Source organism: Sebastes fasciatus, chromosome 9, assembly GCF_043250625.1.
Source record: "Sebastes fasciatus isolate fSebFas1 chromosome 9, fSebFas1.pri, whole genome shotgun sequence".
Lineage (NCBI taxonomy): Eukaryota > Metazoa > Chordata > Actinopteri > Perciformes > Sebastidae > Sebastes > Sebastes fasciatus.
In genome coordinates this window covers 10,702,406-10,714,949 of record NC_133803.1, presented here as the reverse complement: position 1 = coordinate 10,714,949, position 12,544 = coordinate 10,702,406, and the positions used below count along the sequence as shown (strand labels likewise).

Sequence of the window (12,544 nt, the reverse complement as noted above, 5' to 3'; positions counted from 1 at the left end):
ACAGTGGAAACCGCTTATAGTGATCACGTCTGTCCGGGTCAAATTGATCAATATAAGCGGATGATTATTATAACAATTTCTTCTTCTTTATTTTTCATGCAGGTTACCATCTAATTGACATTTGTGCATTTATTACATGATTGTAAATTCGGTATTTACCGAATTTTATTGACTGTTAAGAAAACACATACAGTAAATAAAATACAGTACAACTGTTTCAAACCACAGTCGCTTTCCCTGTGCACATTGATTTTCTGACTCCATCACTAGCCAGCCCGTTCTCATTCCCAGGGCGTCAAATACCAACGCTTCGTCAAGGACGTCGGCGTTCAATACCGGCGCACAAGGCACCCTTGAAGGCCAGTATGAGATGCACCGGGCTTTCCATTAACCAGGCTGTAAACCCATCCACGTCAATACTAAACGCTCAGAGAAATGCTGTGGTGACGTAGTTTGAAGAGCGAAAGAGACACACAGGACGGACGGGCGGGAGGTGAGGTGGATAGGTCCAACCAACACAAGGCCTTCATCCATGCAACCGCTGTTCGTGTTCCGTGCTTCACGTTACCATCAGCTTCATGATTTCAATGTGCGTGCAGCCCCAGCCTCAGGTAGCCAGCCGGAAGCAGACGGTTTACCGGAAGGCAAAACATCATGGGAATAAAGTAAAGAAAAATAGAATTACCGTTTTTTATTTTTTTTCCCATATGTTGTCATGTATGAAACGACCCAAAATGAACACTGTTGACTACTTGTTTACTATAAGCAAATGATTTAAACAGGGTTTGTATAGGAATGATTGTGTCCCAAGCTTTTTGATCCATATAAGCGGTTGATCACTGTAACTGTGATCACCATAGGAGGTTTCCACTGTATTTCATATCTCTGTGACAGTGTGTGTGTGTGTGTGTGTGTGTGTGTGTGTGTGTGTGTGTCTCTGTGTGTGGGGGGGCATGTGTGCAATCAAGTGTATTCATTTACATGGCTGCTAATGGGGCTCATAGACAGGAATACACATGAGAATCACTGACATCAACCCTCAAAGCACGTCATCGGTGGAGGAGATTATAAATTACATTTGTATCTGCATTGTTTATCATTAATGTTCAACCATGGTGTTTAAAGTAGCTACCATTCGTGTGAAACACACGCATAAATACGGACTAAAAATATCTACAAATGGTCCCCAGGAGGGCAGCAAGGCAACTTCCAACTACTGACCAATTATAGCGTTGCTTCATCTCAATGGCTGTCAGAGGAAGCAGCGTGGCGGCTCTACATTATCATCCATCTTTAATGAGACATTAAGCATTGAACCCTTGCACTCTGTGCATCATCTGTACATGATGGTTCTATGCACGCTGTCATTCAGGGGCTCAACGCTCGGTTGGCGCATCATCTTACAAAGCTGGTGTCACTCTGAAATTGGCCTCGCTTGGTTCACGTCTAGATACATATCACAGCTTTCAGAGCACACGGAACCTGAGCGAGACGGCACCTTCTGGGATTTCACTTTTGCGAGCATCAAACACGGCCGTAATTGACAGCTGGGCTACTCATTCTGCGCAAGGCACCCTGGCAAATGTCAGAAGAAGTCAAGAGGTAAAATCATTGTGTAGCAGGCCCCGTTCGCTTTGTTGCTGAACAGGGATCAGCTTGTAGGCCGCCCTTCACTGTCAGTCAGACTTGGATTTCCCCATAAAAACATTTTATTAGTGTCTGGTGCTCACTTAACTAATACACACTGACTGGGATGCTGCCAAATGGGGTGCGATCTTCAGCATTGTAGCATGGTGGCTATGAAGGCCCATTGCTGGCACGCAGAGGGAAACCTGAGCCTGCTGTTAGCCTGCGAGGAGAATGACAATTAGCATATTAGCCTAGCCCCCTTGGAGGTTAATTGAGACAGGTTGCTGAGGGCAGCGGCTGTGGTGGTGGTGTAATCCTAACACTTTCCTATCCGTCTCGTATGTGCTTTGTATGTTCACCCACAGGGCCGGCACACAGAGCCATGTATGAGAGAGAGAGAGAGCTGATGTCTAAATAGGAAGCAGAAACACCGCCTGCTGAGATGTTTGAAGGTCACTGCCGAGTCCTCTACACACTCCCTCTCTCTCTCTCTCTCTCTCTCTCTCTCTCTCTCTCTCTCTCTCCGTCTCCGTCTCCATCTCTCTCTCTCTCTCTCTCTCTCTCTCCCCGTGCATCAGTGCACACAGCTCAAAGCAACAATTATAACGTTAACCATGTTTTGATGTCCACGTATCAATGCTCCACTGGCTCCCCTGATTTCTGAGGGTGGGTGGTGGGCTGAGGGGAGGGGAGTGAAGCAGAGATGAGAAGAGAAGAGAGAAAGAGAGAGAGTGGGAGATGGCTGGCTCTGCCTGATAATCCGCACCAGAAAAGACTAGTCCCAGGGCTGTGCACGTGCTGCTGGCCTGTCTGGTTGCTGTGCCTCCATGCAATGGCATGGAAGGTTGGGACATTTCTAGTGTTTTAACACTTCTGTATGACAAACCTGAAATAAAAATGTGACTATATGGCTTGATATGAACAGAGTTTAATGTATAACATGGTGAGATAACCTCAGCGGTATTAAGACTATAGACAAACATTGCATGTACATGTAGACTCTAAGCAATATTGAAAAATTAATGACAAGAATGCTTCTAATTTTTATGCTAAATGCAGTACCTGTGAGGGTTTCTGGACAATATTTGTCATTGGTTTGTGTTGTTAATTGAGTTCCAATTATAAATATATACATACATTTGCATAAAGCAGCATATTAGCCCACTTCCGTGTTATTAAGAGTATTAAATACTTGACAAATCTCCCTTTAAGGTACATTTTGAACAGATAAAAAAATTTGAATAATTTGCGATTAATCACAATTAACTATTTTAATCTAACCATTACATATAGAGACATCTACATGTGAGTATATACACCTTTTCGAAATAACTTAATCTTAACTCTTTTCTCTAATCGTTGAAACTGCTGCAATAGCCTGGCTATAGGGAGAGCACCCAACCTACGCGCACACACACACACTCACACACACACATCCTCTGATGTTAAGGACAACAGCAGCTGAGGAAGAAAGCTGGTAGACTAGAAACCATAAGCCATGATCAAGCCCGGCACTAGCTAGCTATCTCCCTCCCGCAGGCCTCCCTCGCCAGCTTAGCCTAGCCGGTCTCAACCAGCGGCTCTGTATGCAAATGGTTTTCCACTGCCAGTTTGACTAGGCGAGGATCCGGTGGCTTTAGACCCTGTCACACACTTCCAATGATGGGAATGCCAGTCTAGCACTCTCCCCCCATGTGGAGCCAGGTATACCCTTCCCCTCTAACCTTTAACCTCTGAATAGCTGCTGGGGGCGTAGAAGTCCTTTTAATAGTCCGGTGACTGGCCAAAGAAGACATAACAGCATGACAGCAGGGGAGCACGGTTTGGGTACAAGGGGGGTTGACCTCTGCGTCTGCCTCATGATATACATAGTCTGGCGTGATATATGGCCTCTCCTTGTCTGTGGATTACCACCATACATCAGCATGGCACACTACAGTTGTCCCTAGATGGCCATCAAATCAGGCCCAGAGAATTAGGGATTAGGGCCTTGAAAAGGGAGGATCTCCACTGAAGAATAACTCATGAGTCACACGTTCCATATTAGAGGAGTATGAGCAAAGAAAGTTAATGCTGCACAGAGCGAGTTTGTAAAAGGCTTATATTAAACCGACTGTGTTTTGCTGCTTTCCTCCGTTTTCTATCATTGTAAACTGAATATCTTTGGGTTTTGGACGGTTGATTGGACAAAAAAAGCCATTTCAAGAGGTCACCTTATGCTCTGGGAAGTTGCAAAGAGCATTTTTAACAATTTTCTGACAATTTACAGACTGAATAATTATCAATTAATCGACAAACCAATGAAAATATTAGGGCTGTCAAAGTTAACGCGATAATAACATGTTAAAGCAAATTCATTTTAACGCTGCTAATTTCTTTGACGCATCTTGCTTTTTTTCGGTTTCAGTTTTAAAGCTAGATTGAAGATAGTGGTAGCGTAGGAAACTAGAAAACCTAAGGAATCCATTGGTACCAAATAGAGGTAGAGGGCCAAATGAACAACAGGGGGCTTCCCCGCAGAGACCAGTCTTGTCTGGCTACCAAATTCTCAGACCGTGGCTCCTTTGGGGGAACACAAGGGAGACCTGGGGGACAATGACAGATGAAGATGCTTTGGGAGAGGGGAAAGGGAGGGAGGAAGATGAAGAGAGCGATGGGCGACCAATGAAAGGGGGAAAGAGAAGACAGAGGAGAAAAACCAACATATGGAAACCAATACTGATAAGAAAAAAAGGATATAAAGTAGGGCTGTGAAAGTTAACTAAACTTAAAGTAACTTGCATTACATCGGTACCAACCATGTCATACTAGCCTGTCGGGAAGGAGCCTTAATAACGCTCCAAACTTATGCTCAATTTTGGCGAGTAAAAACTGGCATGGCCATTTCCAAAGGGGTCCTTTGACCTCTGACCTCAAGATATATGAATGAAAATGGGTTCTATAGGTACCCACGAGTCTCCCCCGAGTTTGCCATTTTATGATTTGAGCATATTTTTTTATTCTATATGCAGTGCCTGTGAGGGTTTCTGGACAATATTTGTCATTGTTTTGTGTTGTTAATTGAGTTCCAATAATAAATATATACATATATGCATAAAGCTGCATATTTACCTACTCTTATGTTGATAATCTCCTTTTAAGGTACATTTTGAACAGATAAAAAAGGTGTGATTCATTTGCAATTAATCACGATTAACTAAGGACAATCATGTGATTAATCATGATTACAATTTCAATCGATTGAAAATGTCTTTAGTTGCAGCCCTACTCCTGATAAGAGGGTTGGGGACAAGCATGCGTGCTGCGGTGGAAACTGGTCACGCTTTGCCCCGGGACAGCTGTGAGGCATGCTCACTCCCAGCAAGTGTCAACAACACATGACAAGACACATGCAGCTCAACCACTGGCCACAAGAACATAGTAGTCCTCCTATACACGCATTCCTGACATGACATCGGAAACTATGAAGCCTACATAAGTACAGCCGTATGTGCACAGCGAGTCTTTATCAAGTGTTTTGTGTTATCCAGTGGCACTCGTGTACTCATTTCATCAGGTTTTATTTCATCAATTAGCTCCTGGATTTCAATAAGCTCATGTGGGCCGAGCCGGGCCGAGTTAGGCTGAGGGTAGTGAGAGCGACAGCTGATGTCAGGGTGTGTGCTCTACGCTGCTCTGGCGAAATGCAGCTGGTCCGTTGCCAAGCAAAAACGAACACACAGGCTCACAACAGTTCCTCTCTGCAGGCACCTCCGCAATCCATTCCACTTAAAAGGTAAGCGCAGTGATGAGTGTCCCAGCATACCTCGTTCACCCTGCCATAGATTCGGCTTTTCCTTGTCACATATGGGCGGACACAAAATGTAGACGCAGACTCAAACACTGAGGCGAGTTTCAAACTCCGGTTTGATTAATTGCTCCGCAGTGAAAGCCGAGCCGTCGTGCATGAAAATCAATAACAATTCTTCAATTATGGAAATGCTTTGTGATGATATAAATTCAACCAAGGCTGCCATATCTCATTAGATGGATGATCATAAGATGGATTTGTACTTGTGGTTTAAAAAAAACAGATTTAAAGAATTGTTTTCCACCTTTACACTTAGTGTTAGTAATTATAGGGCGGGTTCATCTGCGTTCTGTTGCATTTTTTTTTCAAATGGAAACGCCCATTTAGCCGTTAGTAAAAAGCAGCAATGTAGGTTAACAAAGTATGCTAATAGAAGATAATCAATAAGGTTATGAATAATGTGAACGCTAGCACCAGCAGAGTCAAAGTTAGCTGTGCTAAGTTTGGAAATAACTAAAAGGGTTAGTTCGGATTTATAAAAATAATAATAATACTAATAATGGACCCACCCTCTAAGTGCTAATAGGTTTGCTTTATCATGAACCTTCTAACTGCAGCCCGACAAGGACCAGAGAAAATGGAGCCTCGGCACCAGATGTGTCCTCACCCCACCTCGTTATTAGTCGCATCACAGGAGCAGAGTCTGGCCTTCAGTGAGGAGAACCAAGGCACAGCACATCAAACTCTCATTAGATAAGATGAAACTTTAATGATCCCTGTGATTGCCATGGGGACACTGGGCTGTTGCAGCTGCAAGCAAACATGAGCTAAATACTAACGATCTCGGGAAAAAAAAGAGGAAAATAGCAGTTTCAATATTCATATTTGTTAAAAAGAAATGTATAAGCCAAGATATAATGTGTCAAAAAAAAGTATGGTTTACAGCATTAAGACAGAAGCAGAATAGTAGGCATCTAGAGTACATTGTAGAGGCGGAGCAGGTACTGTACTGGAGCTCCATCAACCCTCATGTTGAGCTGTTTGGACAGAAACAATCGTACAATCCTGACGGCTGTTGGCTCCAAAGTGCACATAAAACACTCCATGTTGCACCTTAAGGGGGTGAGGGGGAGGCTGTTGTTCTGAGGTGAGGTGGGAGGTGTATTTTCGTAGTCCTCCTTTATATCTCACCATAACACAGCGATACCATGTGTATAGTTTGGTGCTTGGATTGAAATTCCTGACAGTCCACTCTGACTTGGCTTGTCCAGAGCCTCTGTACTGTCAGTTCCAACCAGTTTACAGCAGATGTGTACTACACTATACCCACTCACTCCTGGTACTTTTAAGAGCCAACCATCTCCCTCCTTACTGCTGTATGACAGGTGTCAGCTCCTCCTCTTACTGATGCAGCGCTGCAGACAGACAGAAGCTGTCTTCTAAATACCTGTAGTGTACAAAGTAACACAAACTAGTGTCGACCCTCAGCTACATTATAGCAACATGACAATATCACTTAGTCAGCAGGCCTATTTTCATTGTTGATTAATCTGCCGATTATTTTCTTGATTAATCGATTAGATCAGTGATTCCCAAAGCCCAAGATGATGTCCTCAAATGTCTTGTTTTGTCCACAACTCAAAGATATCCAGTTTACTGTCATAGAGGAGTAAAGAAACCAGAAAATGTTCACGTTTAAAAAGCTGCAATCGGAGAACTTTGACTTAAAAGAAAAAATACTCATTTATTTAATAGTTGACAACTAATCGACTAATCGTTGCAGCTCTAATTTTCAATATTGATTAATCTGCCGATTATTTTCTCAATGAATCATTTTATTTATGAAATGTAAAAAAATAAATAAAAGAAATGACATTCACAATTTCCACCAAGTCCAACTTTGGAACTTCAAATAATTTTTTGTCCGACCAAAAATCCAAATTCTGTTTTTTATGATTTTAAATAATTTTATATAATATATATTTAGAATAGTTGCCTATTCATTTTCCGTAGATGGATTAATTTGTTTATCGACTATTTGTTTCAGCTATAACAAAAATAATTGTTTAAAATAATTAGAATTCCATTATAAAGATAAATATCAGATTTACAGATTTTTTACTCTCTTATTCATCAGTGCCTGTATTTCCTTTCTCATATTTGCTCAATTCTGATATCTTTGCACTATCTAATTCAAGTATGTTGAGTTAAAGATACTGGGCAGTTGGCTGATTGGTTAACATTTATTGGAAACTGCAATATGAGTTAGTTTAGTTCGATAAAAGATTCATGATGTATGATTGATTAATTTGAATAATTCGGTTCGTTCCCAGCCCTAACAGACCATTTCAGGTATTTCGAATTTTTTTAATAAAGCCATGCTTTCACAGAGCCATTCATGTTTGAATAGAGATCGGTGCCACAAACGCAAAGCCTCTATACTCCTCCTCCCCACGCATCCCAAATAACAGAGGCATCATATAAGACCTCCTGGAGGTGGCATGACGCAGAGTAGATAACTAGACCATTAGATAACCATACAGCAGTGAAGCAGCACAGCACAGAAAACGGCACAAAACTAAACATTCAGCAAGACTACAACGCCATGGGGGGAGGGAGTATAGAGCAGGCGTATACGCTAACAAGCCTTGCAACATGGCAGTGGTTTCCTCCACTTCAGTATCACTTCAGTGGCTGTGCTTCCATTTCTGTCAGTCATGCATATGCATTAGCATTGTCTTGAGTGAGTCTTTCCCTTAGTAGGAAACCCCTTATTTAGAACGTGTGAAGTCTGGAAACACTGTGCACTGTGAGTGAAATAATGAAGCTCATCCAGACAGCATGAGAACTGGTGTTTGCAGAGGGAGGTACTGTAGGGGAAAATCGAATTACAAATGTGGTTGATATGTGGTTTAAAAATGGCATTTGAGCAGCACTCTGAAACACCCTGCAGATAAATGATGCCATAAATGTTGCCATTACTAGCGCAGTGTTAGAAAAATCAATATTGGTTCGGGTTTTTTTTATTATTTTATGTTGCTTTTTTAGTCCTCCCTGGAGACAGCATCAGAGCTATAAAACCTTGTTTTGTTTGTCTGCAATACAATCCCGTCTCGTTTTAGAAAGACAGAAGTAGAAATGGTGATTATACCCGGTTCCCTGAACTCATCACCACCCGACCACGGCCTTTAAACTGCACATTTTTCTTTGCATCCACTTATCTCCTTCCTTCTTCCAGTTATGATGTCTATATGACCCACGACCTCTCCCTTACACTCCCGACAGAGATGTAAGTCATTTAAAAGAATTAGGACACAGCTGTGTGTCAATGGCAGAGCACGGGAGGACACTATGCAATGCAACACCCCCCTCTCAAACCATTCGTCACCCTCACACCCCGTGTTTCCACTTCCTCCTGTGTATCTCTCTCTCAGAGTTTCCACCTCTATTTCCTTGCGTCTGATTCCAGGTTCCCAGTATACTGCCAGAGAAAAGCCCATAACCCCCGCTCACCCCTCCACGCCAACTATGCATCCTGTTTCTGACACATGCCAAGTTAGTCGGCCGCACCAGTCAGCTGAACACAGATCCAGTTTCCCCTTCTTAATACTCCTAACAAGCCTTTTCCCTCCGCAGCCAAGTGTCAAGCCTACCAAAGTCACCTAACGGGATGGCTGGGCTCTGCCTTATTCCACACAACAGCAACACAACAGCTCAGAGACGGAGCACAAACAGAGACAGTGTGTTCGTTTTTCACCGTTTCTCCTTCGTTTACAAGAGATGAGACGCAACCAGATACCCACCAGCAGTCACAAGATGGATCCCTCATTATATTTGCATGGTTTACTTTCATCACTTTTCTTAGCTAGATGGTGAGAAGTACGAAGGATGGCATATGGTTCGGTGCCATTTCGGATACTGGCATCCATGAGCAGACAGCCAAGTAATAGCCTAAATAGTACACAGGGCAGAGTTATGTCTAATAAGAGACGTTTATGATGATGGGGAGGAGATGATTTTTTGTCAGCAGACTTGAAAATAATCTCAATCCCATAGGTCGGATTGTACTGGATTCATATGGAAAACATTTAACAAACACAACACTAGCATTTTTTCCTTATTTTTCAAAAATCGTGATTTTGGCTATTAATAAAAGTGCGATTTTTCATGTGATCTAAAAAAATTCCGAAGTTGTATTGTTAGTTACTTGCCCAACGTATGTCCGTACCAAATTTCAAGACTTTTGACCAATCACAACAAATGTTGTGGCATTTTTTCTTATCATACTAGGTTCAAGGTTCTTTATTTGTCATATGCAGTCATTGGCAATGAAAATCTTTGGTCTTTGGTTCCTTCAACAATGCTCATAAAATGTGTTTATAGAAAAGGGGAAATCACACAAGTAAATGTAAAAGCAATATCATAATCTAAGGCATAAAACAGTGGAGTTAAAATAAATTGAAACTATACTATACTGTTATACTAAATATAGTATTTGGGCACAAATTCTGATATGTAAATATCTACTTGTGTTTTTCAATATGCAGCCATTAGTCTGACTGGACAATTCAAAAAAAGAAAGAGGAAAGCCTTAACTAATGTCATGTCCTATCCAATATCTAGGGCCAAGGCAGCTTAATTGAACATATCTGCTATAATGGATTTATTTTTGTGCATATTGGTGAGTGTGGGGGCTGGGAGATACGATATTGAAATTCAAATATCACAACACTATTTACAAGAATATCTTTCAGATATCAATTTATGTGGCATAAATGTAAACAAAACCTATGTTCAATGGCATTAACTGTGTTTCACTGTTATGCAAAAGTCTTCACAAATGTAAAATAAAACCTTCCTTTACCAACTAATTTTGTTAAATCTATAAAGATGCACTAAAAACCAAACCAAATGACCCAAAATTGCATCTTACAGCATTCAGCATTGCAGAGCAATGAAGGCTATTTTCTGCTGTTATTGCCAGTTAAGGATGATGACTCTATGCCCACATCTCCCACCTGTCATAATAGCAAATAAAATGGGCAGAAAAGGGTCAAGGCCACCATAAGGACATGGCAGAAGAGCAGCAGGAGGGACATGGCTCATCCATTTGAATTGGACACAATCCAAACATATCAAAGGAAGAGGAAGCTCACCATCTCTCTCTCTCTCTCTCTCTCTCTCTCTCTCTTCCTTCCATCACTGTCACTACATCCTCTTTCCAACACCTTTTTCGCTTAAAGCACTTGCCATTATTGGATTCTTTTCTGTATTAAAATATAAAAATGTTTTCTCATTCCAAGCAAGAAATAAAACAGGCCGTTATTTTGCAGACTCTAAAAGCAACATCACCTTCTCTCCTGTGCCCCTCTGCTCAGCCAGGGTACCACTGGCACTACACACAAGCGTGTGTGAGTCATGTATGAAGCAGGGCTTTAATAACACATGTGAATCAGCCGTGATTCATCGTTAAAGCAGGTCACCCTCTTTTTTCATCCTGTTTCTATATCGGTCCTGCAGACAGGTTACTTTCATCGTGCCACAAACACATTCATCATGCAGCAAAAAAAAAAAACACATTACAGCAACCACAGAATAGAAAAAAAAGCTGTGAAGAAGACATGATGTTTCCAGGGACTGGATGTTGCAGAGTTGTTGCATACTATGAAAAGGGACAGCCTTGATGGCGTTGGTGTCAGCATGAGAAAGTCCCAATGGGCTTCATTATTAGGTCTCACTGGTGGAATGTGCAGCATCATATAGTTCACCCTAGAAGTCAAGGCTATACTTTGATGTAGGCAAAATTAAAAAATGAAGGAACTGCTCCTCCTCTCATCCCACCCATATATCTGTCATACAACACCACCCACATCCATTCAAGAGTGGGAGCTGGTAAACACAGCCAACAGGATAATAAACAACCATATTCAAAGGGATGCACTTGGGCACTTCACTGGTGCAGATGATGAGGAAAGCCATCAAACTCAGTGTCACACAATAAAGGGCCATTACGCAAGAAGTGTCACATAGGAAAAACACAGTAAATATGTGTGTGGAAAAATGCCACAACATCTGTTGTGATTGGTCAAAAGTCTTGAAATTTGGTACGGACATACGTTGGGCAAGTATCTAACAGTACAACTTTGGAATTTTTAGATCACATGAAAAATCACACTTTTCTTAATAGCCAAAATCAGGATTTTTGAAAAATAAGGAAAAAGTGCTAGTGTTGTGTTTGTTAAATGTTTTCCATATGAATCCAGTACAATCAGACCTCTAGGATTTAGATTATTTTCAAGTCTACTGACAAAAAATCATCCCATCACCATCATCATAAACATCTCTTATTTACACTGAGACATAACTCTGCCCAGTGTACTATTTAGGCTATTACTTGGCTGTCTGCCTCCTGTCATCTTGTTAAATGCTCATGGATCCCAGTATCAGAAATGGCAACCGAACCATATGCCAATCCTTCGTACTTCTCACCATCTTGCTAGGAAAAGTGATGAAAGTAAACCATGCAAATATAATGAGGGATCCATCTTGTGACTGCTGGTGGGTATCTGGTTGCGTCTCATCTCTTGTAAACGAGGAGAAACGGTGAAATATGTATATGATACATCCACACAAACTGATTTTTTTAGCAGCCATAATACCTTGTGTTTGACGTTGCAGTTGGCAGCAAACAGTCCACATGTATAGAAGTCAAGGCTATACTTTGATGTATGCAAAATTAAAAATGAAGGAACTGCTTTCCTCTCATCCCACCCATATATCTGTCATGCAACACCACCCACCTCCATTCAAGAGTGGGAGCTGGTAAACACAGCCAACAGGATAATAAACAACCATATTCAAAAGGATGCACTTGGGCACTTCACTGGTGCAGATGATGAGGAAAGCCATCAAACTCAGTGTCACACAATAAAGGGCCATTACGCAAAAAGTTTCACATAGGAAAAACACAGTATATCCTCCTGGGAACTGAGTAAAAAAAGAGTCTTCCAATTACTTTTTTTATGTGATTTCCTTCCTATTTAGGGTTAAAAGAAAATCTTACAATTGAGGCTTTTTGAACTTTATTTTTTATTTTACAGCATGTCCACTGTATAGTGGACCACA

General features: G+C 41.5%; 1 protein-coding gene across 14 annotated transcripts in view; it reads right to left on the bottom strand.

Moving 5' to 3' along the window:
* The window catches only part of kcnma1a (potassium large conductance calcium-activated channel, subfamily M, alpha member 1a), a 182,607-nt gene that overhangs the window by 167,431 nt on the left and 2,632 nt on the right, over window positions 1-12,544 (bottom strand). The window contains exon 1 of one of the 14 annotated variants that reach the window (XM_074645989.1): window positions 12,079-12,091. The exons of the other annotated variants lie outside the window; for them this stretch is intronic. The gene's annotated coding sequence lies outside the window, so the exon portion shown is untranslated. Of the gene's footprint in view, window positions 1-12,078; window positions 12,092-12,544 lie in introns of those variants that run through there. 14 annotated transcript variants of the gene reach the window in all.